The following is a 13025-nucleotide window of genomic DNA, read 5'->3' as shown; positions in this document are numbered from 1 at the left end:
ACTTCCTTTTCCTCAGGATCCTAGTTCATAGCTATCACCCCTACAATCAGACATATCTGGGAAGAGGGATTCTTAGTTGATAAATGCCTTTGTAAAATTAGTCTATAGGCAGCCTATTGGATGTGTGATTGACTCATGGTTGATATGGGAGGGTCCAGCCTACTGTAGTACCATTCCTGGGAAGGCAATCCTGGATAGCTTAAGAAAGCAGGCTGATTAAGCTCAGGAAAGCAAACCAGTAGGCAACGCTCCTCCAGGGTATCTTTTTCAGTTCCTGATTTTAAGTTCCTGTCTTGAATTGCTTCCCTGTCTTCTCCCAGTAAAGGAATTTGACCTGAGCGTTGTAAGCTAAGAATAAACCCTTTTCTCCCCAAGTTGCTTTTGGTCATGATGTTTTATCACAGCCTTAGAAACCCTGACTAAGACACAGAAGGAAAACTGCGCCATTCCTTCAGGCTAATCCACCTATGTAAACCCTTTTCTCATTCAGGCTGTGACCATAGTAGTCCCAACAATCACCACTATGGGCAGTATCTGTTTTGACCTAGGTTCAACCATGACAGGTTGAGCACTCTGTGTCTATCTGGCCCCACCTGCTGCAATATTTAATAGGATCATCCCCCAACCCCTGCCTGACTAGCCTCTATCCATCCCTGCCATCTTGCTGACTCCTTCTCTGATCCACAGACTGGTCTGACCTTTGGACCCCTATCCTCTCTGAAAAGTCAGCATTGAACTTGGGTGTTCCAAAATCCTAATCTATACCACCAGTGTCTCCCAAATGGCACATTCATGGCTGTCCCCAGCATCTTTGTCAAGTACACTAGACTCACCTGGTCTTGGCTTGCCTTCTTCAAATAGAACTCACCTGCAGCTGTTCCTCCTCCAACTCTCTTGCCTCTTAGCAAGCTGTAGGCACCTTTTCTTTCTACTCCTCTTCTTTTTACCACCAGGACAGCAAACAAGTAGAGCCTCTGTCATCTGCGATGTTCCCATCTCATCTGCCCCTTTCCGTTGAAGCCCTTGTCCAGACTCTCCCTGTCTCTGTGGCTGTGGTTCTGTCCATCTCCCTCCACTTCTTATCACACATCTGTTCCTTTCCTTCCTGGAGCCAGGGGAGCCTCCTGAAGTGCCCATTTCATAGACTTCCTTAGGCTCTAGGTCTTCCAGGAGCTTTGATTCTCAGTTAATACAAGGTGGGGGCATCCTCTTACTACTACTTCTAGAACCTACATCTGCACACGTGAGAGGACTGAGCAATCTGTAGTGACTGCTGCCCTGATGTATTTTCCATCTCTGCCGCAGCTCCCGTGCATTCTGTTCCATTGTTCCTGGAATATTACACACACAGTCTTGCCTCAGGACCTTTGCCTAACTTATTTTCCCACTTGCAATTGCCTTCTCAAATCCCTAAAGGGCTGTCTGGGATAGCTGGTCATCCCCAGGCCTCCAAGGCTCACTTTTTTTTTTTATTATTGTCTTCTGGACTTATCAGTAGGCTCTTCCCAGGGACATCTCTCATCCAACCCCCACAGCACATTCCCTCTGGCCTACTTTATTCTTCACAGTTGTATTTCATATCAAATGTATTAATTAATGAATATACTTGATATGCCCTCTCAAACTTGCACCTGCAAAAATGTGTTTTCCTTAGAGGTGAGTCCTGGGTTCTGTTTTCTATTCTAGTGTTAGAGTTAAGGATTATTTTTGAGCAAAGCGATAAATAAGACTGATAATGCTCACTCATTAAGAAAGAGTTCAATAGTCAGAAAAAAATTAAAGATTAAGACCAGGAAGTTACTGACAAATCTAACCTTTGCATCCAGCTTCCTGGGTGTAAGTCCATGGGGCTTTCCTGTCCCCCACATTCCTACAGACTCTAGAGTCAGAATTTTTCAGTTTTTAAAATGTATGCATCACAAAGTTTGCAGTGTTACTGCTCTCTAGAAAGTGGCCCCCTAAGGATCCATCCTCGCCCACACAATGACTTGGAGCACGTTCGCAGAGGAGGCAGAAATGCCAAGCGTCAGTGCTCAGAGCAACACAGGGATGCTCTGGACTCACCCACCCAGGGCAGTGGCTGTAGGAATCCATGGAGCTGCAGAGCAAGCAGTGCCAAGCTCTAAGACTAACCTGTTCAAAGTTTTAAAGATCACTAGGGAGGGAATCTGGGTTATAAGCAGGAAAAACAGACCTGGAAAAGACAATGGTGTCACTGCTCTGTGAGCGCCAGGAGGTAAGAATTATATAATACAACTTTCCATCCACCCACTCCTATGGTTGAAAATCAGAAGTTCTGGTGGTTTAAATCTGCCTCTCATTAAAGTTTTTAAAAATGAAGCTGGCATCAGCTTCATAGGATGTAGGCACTTGCAGCCAAGCCTGACCCTGGGACCCACATGTTGGAAGGAGAGAATTGACTCCTGAACACTTACCTCCAACCTCCACAGGCATACCACGGTATGCATATACACACATGTGTGTGCACATGCATGTGCGTGCATCCACACACACACAATTAATGTAACAACAAAAACTTTAAATGCTCTCAGGACATACTAGAACGCTAACCATTTGATTATGGGATGAACACAAGAGCTGGGACTCAAATATAGATCTTTTTCTGTGTAAATAAAAAGGGGAAAGGCAAGGCCAAGGAAAGAAGAGGAGGGAGGGAGGGTGAGGAATAGAGAGGAGTCTATTGAATTTTAAGTCCTCATGTGTCATTGGAGTTTATTTGCAATATGAATTCATTTTTCTTTTAAAACCTCAGGACAGGGAAAGGGCCACCCTTAATTACCGTGTGAAAAGCACTGCCTTCTATTTTCAGAACTGGATGCATTTTGTTCCAGGAGAGTTGGGCTTGATTTTTTTTTTCTAAAGTAATTTCTGTGACTAGGGGGAATAGTCTAAGAAAGGAGGTCTTGTGTAATTAAAGCATATTAAAAAAAAACAGTCAATATAATCACCCCCAGCACAGGTGCACAGACTGTGGGAGCTCTCAGGGTACTACCACACTTGCATGTCAGATGTGTAGATCTTGTTAAGGCCTCTCCTACAAACTCCCACATTACTCCTGTACATACCGCCAAGAGATGGAAAACACAAATGAATGGGAATGCCTCAAAGGAGGCTCCCATCAGAGGCTGATACAAGCCAACTATGGCTAGGTCCAAGGGCCTCTCCCTGACATCCCCAGAGCACCTCCCAAGAAACTCCTGGCAAGCTCAATGAGTGTATACAGGCTGGGAACATGACCGCTGGTGGCACCATGTGGAGACAGGTGTGCTACTCCATGGATGCACTCCAGTTCTGGAAAAGAACAGTGAGAGAGTATTCCACACAGGACACGTGACTGTGGGAACACATGAGCAGCGCCAGAGTGGGCTTTGGACCGCTGCCTGGAATAATGATGGAGCAGGAGGTTCCAAGGCAGGTGGTCATGTAGATTTGAGTGTGTTTGTTATCGCAGAAGGTACAACTGAGCTGAAGAGGGGTCTTACCCCTGACTTCAGTATTGTAGTTGCTCGTGCTGATAATACAAAGCCCAACACCCCAGTGAGGGGCTACATGAACATGGTTGAGGTGAGCATCACAAAGCCTGAAAAGGGGAAATGGCCTCCTTGAGGGTGTGATGGTTTGAATATGCTTGGCCCAGGGAGCGGCACTATTAGAAGGTATGGCCCTGTTGGAGTAGGTGTGTCACTGGGGGTGTGAGATTTAAGACCTTCATCCTAGCTTCCTGGAAGCCAGTCTTCTGCTAGCAGCCTTCAGATGAAGATGTAGAACTCTCAGCTCCTCCTGTACCATGCCTGCCTGGATGTTGTCATGTTCCCACTTTATGATAATGGACCAAACCTCAACCTGTAAGCCAGCCCCAATTAAATGTTTTCCTTCATAAGTCTTACTTTGGTCATGGTGTCTGTTCACAGCAGTAAAACCCTAACTAAGACAGAGGTCATAGTGGGGACCTACCTAATTTAACGTACATGGTATTGATATAATTTGAACACCAGATTCTATCTGGGAGGTCTTTCCCTTTCTCCAGTGCCTGATCTTTGTTTTTATCCTAGCTATAGATGCTTTCTGTTTCACATATTTTCTCACTGCCTGTGAGACAAATTTCAGCATATCTGACACAGACATGTTCCTTAGGACAGCGTACCAGCCCATTCTTCTGCTCTAATCCTCACACAATCAACACATCCCTTTTAAGTTTCTTGTTGAATTCCTTTTGTCCCAAGTCAAGGGAAATTCTCAGCTACCCAACTCTGCCTAAACTCCCAGCTTCTTGCCCTTCAAAATCATGCTTAATGATCTCACCCACCCCGACTGACTTCCCTGTCTATTCACAGCTGTTTCCGGTTGTGCTTGACCCGCTGTTTTGTGTTTCCTTCCTTGTTGAGAGCTCTGTGGCTGGTCTTCACACACCACAGCACCCAACACACCACAGACACTTAGCACATGTGTTAGTGGGGAAATGCAGCCTAGCAGGAGTCAAAACAACGACTGTTACCATTCGTCAGCGTCTGTCTATAACCATTGTCTGTAAGGCACAGAGAATACAGGACACGTGGCTTGCCTCCCCAACACATCCTCTGAGAGCACCTGCCCAGCACATCTGTCAGGATTAAATGTTCTTCGCACATAGTACCACCTCGGCTGAGTGAGGATCAGGTTGCAGGTGCTCACATGAGGGTCCCTGTTCTTCCTATTTGAATCACTCTGCTGACAGTACCTAGATAAGGCAGCATTTTGAATTTTACAGAAATGGCAACTACTAATTAATAAAGTCTTTTTTTTTTTTTTTACAATGACAGAGAGGCAATTTGACAAATTCAAGAATGAGAGCTTTAGCAGATAATCAAGTCAGGGTACAGCCACCACTATCTGCTTATGTCTACCTCTCCTTGGTCACCTTGACATTGCCATGGTCCCCACACCTCTAGGGTTGCTGTGTTGTAACAAAGTATAGCACTAGCCGCTGACCCAAGACTGAATTTCACCTCCAAGTCACTCAGCACAGATTTGAGCGTTGGTCCCTCTCCTTTTCTGAACACAGATGTATGGCTTAGAGTTCATATGCAGCCCTTATCTCCTTCTCTTCTCCTGACTGTTTCTTTCTCCCATTTCGAGAGACAAAGCAAGTTTAACTCAACCCTTCCAAGAAATCCAACCTGGTCTGTCCATCAAGATCACCATGCCTCTCCAGCGTCCCAGAGCTTAGCTAGGCACACGGCATTCACTATTTGTGTTTGTCTTTAGCTTCTACTCTGAATTCTGACTAATTTGTCAGTATCCTTAATCTCTACTCATCCATGTGTGCTGCATACCTGATAATCATTTCAGCAAAGCAATTGTCAAAGGTAAATCTCATGGAAGCCAGTTGTTTGTTTGTTTTCTGTAACAGAAAGGATGGCTGCTTTATAGGCTATAAAAGTGACTTCACATTTGAAAGGAAGACAAAAAAATTCAAAAAATAAAACAAAAATACATTAAAATAAGACAGGAATGGAAGACAGTAGAAGATGTCACTCCTACATGCAATTGTGGCTTCTCAACTCTTCAGTTTGCTGCTCAGTAGACAGTCCATTTATTTCTTGGGGACTGTAGTTGGTAAATTCCTAACTCTGGACCTATTCACAGAATAGCTGACTTTAAATGGTGTGTAAAAGCCAAAAAATTAATATTAAGGAATGGCCATGTCACTGCCTTTCTGGGATTATAAAAGGGTGAAGAATGAGTGGGTTCACAGCATAGTGATAAAAAAAAACTGGAGTTATACACTCTTTGCAAGGAGAAATTAACTATTAATTATTAATTAATTATTAAAGATAATTTAATGCTCAAGAAAAAAAACAGAGCTATGGCTGATCACTCAATCCAAACATCCCTAATCTATTATCAGTAAGTTATTTTTAAAATACTAAATAGAAAAAAATAAGTTTTGAAACACCTTTAGAAGTCGATCCAACATAACGTGTGTCAGCAATTTCTTTACTAGTTTAGTTCTGCATTTGGCTTTAAAATGTAAAATTAACCAGTCTAAGAGAGAGAAAATGAACACATAGTCCCCACCTGTGCAAGAGGCAAGATGGCAGCCACATATAGTTTATCTGTGGCTTGTATATAGAGTGACAGACATGCAGTATGAACACACAACATGTTACACATATCAACTCCTGTAGGCTCCATATAACATTGTAGTCTCCACATTCATTTGTCAGATGGGGAAACTGAGTCCCATAGAGGGCACTGGTCCCAGATTCCAAGGTCAAAAACTAGGTGTTGACTTTCTCCAGAAATATGGTTTTTGAACAATGAAAAAATAATTATGGTGAATAGAAAGTACCAAGCCTGAGAGATTAAAAGATTTCTTTCTTTTTCACAGCCCTGATTTGAATTAAATTAGCCTTACTGATAAGAATAGTGCTGTTCAGTTTCATCCATTCAGGCTTAGAGAAGAAAGCAGAATCCCGGAGGCCTCAGCTGTCTTCCTAGGGCAGACAGTACAGTAGAACCTCACATACCTCCTGACCTACAGGCCAGACAACCAACATGCTTCCACCTCAAGATGCATCAAGGCAGACACATGACTGCCAAAGATGCAACCTTGTGGGAACAGGGGGCTCCAGGACCAAACTAGGCTGTAGGTAAGGCTGGATGCAGTGACTCTGGTTTCTGGAGGGGGTATTTATTGATCAGGTTTCTGTGCAGGCAGGACAGAAAATTGAGTTGAGGTACAATTAAAGGAATGAGAATGGAAGCAGCTCTAAGTTAGAAGACCCTGTTATATGCAAAGCGACAAAAGGAGAAAAAACCGAATACTATGTAAAACATAGACGTACTTCATGTAAGTAGTGGTTTCTCCTGGATTTGGCTCATTTCTGAAACATGTGGGTTACAAATGATTGTAAATATTTTATGATTGTAAATATACAAGAAACAGTCAAATGCGTTAATTCAACATGTGCATTAGTTTGCTCAACATTGACATAAGCATCTAAGCATTAAAGATTGGTGACAAAGAAGTTGATCAGCTGCCCTCATCTGGATGTAGCTGTTGCTCTACCCGACATTCTGCAGGTTCTCAGTTAACACTTAGTGATTCCTAATAAAACCATTAAGTCTTATCAGAATGAACGTACCACACTCTGTGATTCTTCAGTCGTCAACCTGGGTAGGGCAAAGCCCAGCTGAGAATTGCACACACCCAGACCTCAGCTGCAGCCTCTGTGGGACCCCTGTAGAGGAGAAAGAAAGAAGACATGGTTATCCAATGATTATTTTGTCCAAGGTTCACTGAAAGATGGCTGATTTTCTGGCTGCTTGACTATCTCCGTGAGTGAGCAGAGACTCCGTAGTACATCTGCCTGCCACAGCTCATCCAAGTCATAGTCCCAGTGACAAGATCTCCAGCTCCATTTGTTGAAGGTGTGGTGCTTTTGACAATAAAGGCATGTTCTCGGCTAGAATGAAAGAACCAGGTCAGGCCTGGGGTCTGTGGCTTCCTGGTTCAGGCCACCAACAAAGGGAAAAGAGTCAGAGGCTTCGTGCTCCAGTGACAACCACAGGTCAGGAGGTGATTGTGTCAGGACACATATTCCACCTGCTGCAGAAGGTAGAGGTTTAACCTAGGGTCCCAGGATCAGCTTGTGTATCTAAGGCCATGCCTTATCTTTAGGAGAAAAATAACAAGATAGAAAAAACCAAAAGCAAGGCAACCAGGGAGGGGGAGGAAGTTCCCACTCTCCCTTGTACTCTAGGCTCACATGGAACTCTAGGCTACTCAAGGAAAGGACAATTCCTGTGGAACATTAATTCAACTTTTCCCAACCATTAGCCAGACTCATTCCAATTTTAGATACACTGTGGGAGGAAAAAGAAATGTGAAATTTTTCTGTAGTTCCAACTGTGTGTACAATCCTTACATCCACCATCACATCCCATACCCTGTTTCTGTGTATGTGTATGCACATATATGTGCATGTTTTTATATGCGTGGGCACTCATGCATTTGTATATATGTGTGTATGAATGCAAGGCTGTGCCTTCTAGAGTTCCAGTATCCTTCTGGAACTTGTACACCTTGGTTTTTGAGACAAAAATTTTCACTAAAGCAGGAATTTGCCAAGTAGGCTCTGCTGGCTGGTCAGAAGAGCCCCACACATCATCTTGTCTCCAGCTACTGAGTGCATGATTACTAGCATGCACCTCTTTTATATGACTTCTGGGGAATCAAACTTGGGTCCTCATGTTTACAAGACAAGTATGTTACTAACTGATCCATCTTCGCAGTCAACTCTTTGCCTCTCTTTATAAACCTTAGCCTTCTACCCCAAAGTTGAGTTTTCTCCCTGTGTGCTGTTTCTGAGAATGTCAGCTTCATAAATTTCTAATCACTCTTTTTTTTTCATATACAGCTGCTCATTTATTTATTCCTTCCCTTTTCCAGAGATAATATTTAAATGTTCTTTTTATGCTTTGATGACTCAGTGGGCTAAAGGCATTTGCTGCCAAGACTGGAGACTTGACTTGAGTTTGATTCCCCAGGACTCAGCTCTCACTAACCATCCTCTGATCCTCTGGCCTCACTCACATCAGTGCCATTTCATGTGTATCTCAAGTCCCCCACCCCTGATATATATATATATATATATATATATATATATACACCCCTGATAATATATATATATATATATATATATATATATATATATACAGGTAGCTGTGAAGAAATCAAGACATTTTAGATGTTGAAACTCTGACTAAACTCCAAGTCAAATCTGATGCACTTTGACGGGGCACTAGGAGCATCCCAGTGCAAAATGTGTGTGTCAGAGTGTGATAGAGTATGCTGTGTATGTAAGGGAGTTTTGGTACATTGGTGGTGGTGATGGTGGTGGTGGTGATGATGAGTTAAAGAAACACATGTGAATAGGGGTCAATATTAGTCTTTACTAAAAATGGGCCTAAAATCACAAATATTTCTAAGATGGAAAATGGCACAATTTAAAAGCACAAGGTAACACATTCGTGACACAACGTGACATGAGCTCACACGAGTGTGACCTTTAGAAATAACTCTGCAAAATAGCTTTGGTTTTCCCATGTGTGTGTGTGTGTGTGTGTGTGTGTGTGAGAGAGAGAGAGAGAGAGAGAGAGAGAGAGAGAGAGAGAGAGAGAGAGAAGTACTTAATTCAAACTGCCTTTAAAATAGATGTGTAGATATGGTTGTACTAACCTGTATGGATCCCATCCCTTCTAAAGTGATCACAACTGCAGGCCTTCGCAGACAGTGGTGGTGGGGTATGTAGGTAAAGTATTCACCTTTCTTCATAACCATCAACAATGCCTCATAACCTTCAACCTCCTCAACACTGTGTTTCTTTTTCTGACTGGCATGGCATATTTCTACAGAACCAGAAGGCCTAGTCAGTGGCCAGAGATCAGAAACAGAAACAATGTGCATGTCTGGCCAAGTATCTTGTTCCTGTGTCCACACAGCAATGTAAGGGTACCATCATGCCAATACTGCAGTGCATCAAGCCAGTACTGCAGATTATGGAACTGAGGCCATGAGACACTGGGGTACTGGCTGCCATCATTTAGCTTGTCAGTTTAAACACTGGATTTGAATTCTGATGGTCTTACCACCACGCCTCATAACCCACTACACTTCTCAACAGAGAAATTTTTGAAAGAATTGAGCAAAGTATTACTTAGTTGTTTGGGTCATCTATATCCATGCTGATGCAGTGGACACAGAAGAGAAAAATGCCCAAGATCTTGTCCCTCCCCACAAATTGATTATCTGAGGCTGTTGTATCAGCTTAGTAGGCTGAGTGATCATTATATTAGGCATGCTTTCATCTTGCTTTTGTCACAGGTGATATCTACTGGTACTTGTAACATCACAAATGGAACTCTACAGCATATTTTATTTCCACTGCACCTTGCTGCTCTGAAGGCTCATTAAAGAAGTTTATGTTACATACAGTGAGATGGATTCAGATGCCCACAGAGAGCCATACGTAGGTGCCAGGACTTAAGATGTCCTTGTTTGTCACCGATGCAACCTTCTCTAGCCAGGTCCAGCAGTGGGTACTGCATATACCTCTTAAAGCTGACAAATTGCATTAAAAAGCACATTAAAATCACATTAAAAATTAGAAAATCACACTTTTACTGACTTTCCACCCTTTGACACAAACTAACGTCTTGCTCACTAATTTGTTTTTCTGTAGTCTTCTGTGACCCAAGGTTCTTAGTCTCAAAAGAAGGCCAGAAATGAACTATGACTCCCGAGGTGAGGCCTGGCAGGCAGCCATAGAATACCATCTCAGGGTGGGATACAAGGTCCTGTCTCTGCATCTGAGCCTGGAAGCTTGTTCTTTGCAAACTTGTTTTTTTTTTTTCTTTCTTTCATGTTTTTTTTCCTGCGATTACACTATCTTCCTCCACATCTCAAATATGGTGATTGGGTAGTGGCTCATACAATTTTTCAAATGCCATATTTACTGATTTTGACTTCTTTGAGGATAGTTTTACAGTAGTGGGCCAATTTCACACACATCGATGGAAAATTTGGGCTTTGAGAAGTAAATATAAAGATTCTGCCAATACATGAACACAGAGCAGCTGCCAATGGCAACATCGTAAAGGCTTGCCAAGTGGCTCCACCTGCAGATGCCGGCAGCCATCCTTGATGCCACCCAGAGAATGAGAGCAGGCAAGTGGGATGACCCCACATCCTCTCTAGATGAGCAGGGTACAGACAGGATATTTTGCAGCATTTGATCTCGGGTAGCTTTACAACTGTCTTAGTTTGGTCTGAGGATAGGAACCAGGGCAATGCTTCAGGTCGAAATCCAGTTACTAGTTCATGGAATCGGAAAACTCCAGAGCCCAGCACGCCTCACCTACACCAGGTCCCAACCTTCTCTAAGGGCAGATAACAGAGGTGCAGAGAGGCCCTTTGTCTCCTAGAGAATACATTCCCCAGTTTGATTTGGGATCCTACAGGAGTCAGAGTTCATGTTATGACACACTACAAGTTGTCCAGACAGTTCACCATCATCATGAAGCTAGGCACACAATCACAAGAGACAGTATATGGCATTAGTATATAGGGATACATCAGGTAGTTCTGACCAATCTGGAGCCTTAGACAACTCTTCCGTGGACCACAGCTCCACCTGAGTGCCTAAGGTCACACTGAATGGCAGATGGAACACACATTTGTTGAGGATCACATGGACAGAGTGCACCTGAAAAAGCTTTTTTCATTGATATTTCTTTATTCACTGGAGTGTGTGTCCTTTCTCTCCTGCCCCAAACAAGGGTGCTGTGTTTGAAAACAGCAGCAAGAACCAGTTGTGTTGATCTGGTTTGTGTGACTTAAGGACATAAAAGAAGATGTGAGGTAAAGAAACCGATGAAGTGAACCATTCAAGCTGAATTCCTCACAACTGTGCACACCAACAGCAAGCAGAGGATCTTCAGTGGAAACACCAGAGCTCACTTCTGTCCACATGTGCTGCACAACTGAGTTCCTTTTCCAAACAATCAAGAGCGCGCGCGCGCGCGCACACGCACACGCACACACACACACACACACACACACACACAAGACATCAAAGCAACATAAGAAGCTCTATAGCCCTGGCTGGCCTTGTACTCATAGTAACCCTCCTGTCTCATCCTCACAAGTGTTGGGCTGCAGATAGGAGGCACCATACCTGGTTGTTCTTAGGTTTTACCTACAAAGCTGTAATACAACTCTGCTTTCTTCTAACTACCACACCAGTGATCTTTTTGAGCTTAAATCCCTTTTTTGATATGAGATAAGTGTGTCCTGGGCTCAAAACAGTGAGATTCTAAGCCAGTGATTTAACATGCAGTGAGAACACTGTAAATCCCCAGGCCCACCATTTTAGAGGACTTAAGCCAGCACCATCCTGTTCTTGTAACAAGTCAGAGTAGGTGATGCTGATGGCTGAGGGCCAAGAGCTCAGCCCAGGGGAAGGTGGTAAGTTTTGTCCTAAAGAAGCTCATTACAGACTCCAGAATGCAAACTAGAGTAATATATATGCTAAGGTATTAAATGGGAGGAAGCCTTTCCCTTTGATGGGAGACTGAATGAGTGTGTATGTGCTTCTATGGGCAAGTTTTGGCCGTGTGTTAACAGCAGAACCAGATGGGTGGATGCTGCCCAGCTCTGCTCCTGACACTATGTACTTTGTGGTCCTGGTGTCACTCCTGCCTTAGAGGCAGGGATGGGGGTGGGGAGGGGCTGCACCCCAGGTATCTGAAACCATTCTCATTGCCACTACAAGGAGCTGTCTAGATTTTTCTGGATGACCTCCCCAAATACGTAGAGCTGTGATTCTAAGACTGCAGAGTTGATGCCCAGCACCCCAGCAAGCCCAGGTCCTTTGTGTGAATGACATGTGTAGGTGAATTGGAGGCCCAGTTCTTGTTGAGCTGGACCAGATTGCCCTGCTGCCTTGCTCTCTGCTTCCCCCTATTGGTGTGGAGTGGGAAGTAAGGAGCTGAGCTGAAGATGAGCAAGGAGACAGTGTGTCCAGACAAGTGAAGGCTGCTGCTGACCTCAGGCAGGAAATTCCTGCAGAGTGACAAGGAGTGGGGATGGGTGAGAGGGGGCTGTGGCTGAAGGCACTGTCTTATAAAGCATTGTGTGTAATTAGGTCCCAGAAGAGCGTGCTTGCATTAATAATAAAAGTATGAAGTGTTCCTGCATTCCAATATCCTAAAATCGGTTTTCAGCCTTGATACGGCAGCTCGCACCTGTAATTCAAGCACTTGAGGGACCAATGTGGATGTAAGAGAGAGAGAGGAAGAGACCAGGATACATTACTGTCACCAAATCTTGTTCTCTATGAGAACATTTGCAAATCCTGCTCTTAGGAAAATCTTAAGGCTGCCTGGGGGGAAAAAACAAAAACAAAAACAGAAGCCAGATTTACAGAGGAGAAGTCACCCAGAAACAGTGGTGCAGAGGA

General features: G+C 43.7%; 1 protein-coding gene across 51 annotated transcripts in view; it reads right to left on the bottom strand.

The window, feature by feature from the left end:
• Myt1l (myelin transcription factor 1-like) overlaps nt 1-13025 on the bottom strand; it is a 395627-nt gene that overhangs the window by 349271 nt on the left and 33331 nt on the right. For all 51 annotated transcript variants that reach the window (XM_017314969.2, XM_011243819.3, XM_030246582.1 and 48 more), the window contains one exon: nt 7149-7244. The gene's annotated coding sequence lies outside the window, so the exon portion shown is untranslated. The remainder of the gene's footprint in view (nt 1-7148; nt 7245-13025) is intronic.

Source organism: Mus musculus, chromosome 12 (assembly GCF_000001635.26).
Source record: "Mus musculus strain C57BL/6J chromosome 12, GRCm38.p6 C57BL/6J".
NCBI lineage: Eukaryota > Metazoa > Chordata > Mammalia > Rodentia > Muridae > Mus > Mus musculus.
The sequence above is the reverse complement of the archived record's forward strand: the minus strand, read 5'-3'. Positions and strand labels throughout refer to the sequence as shown.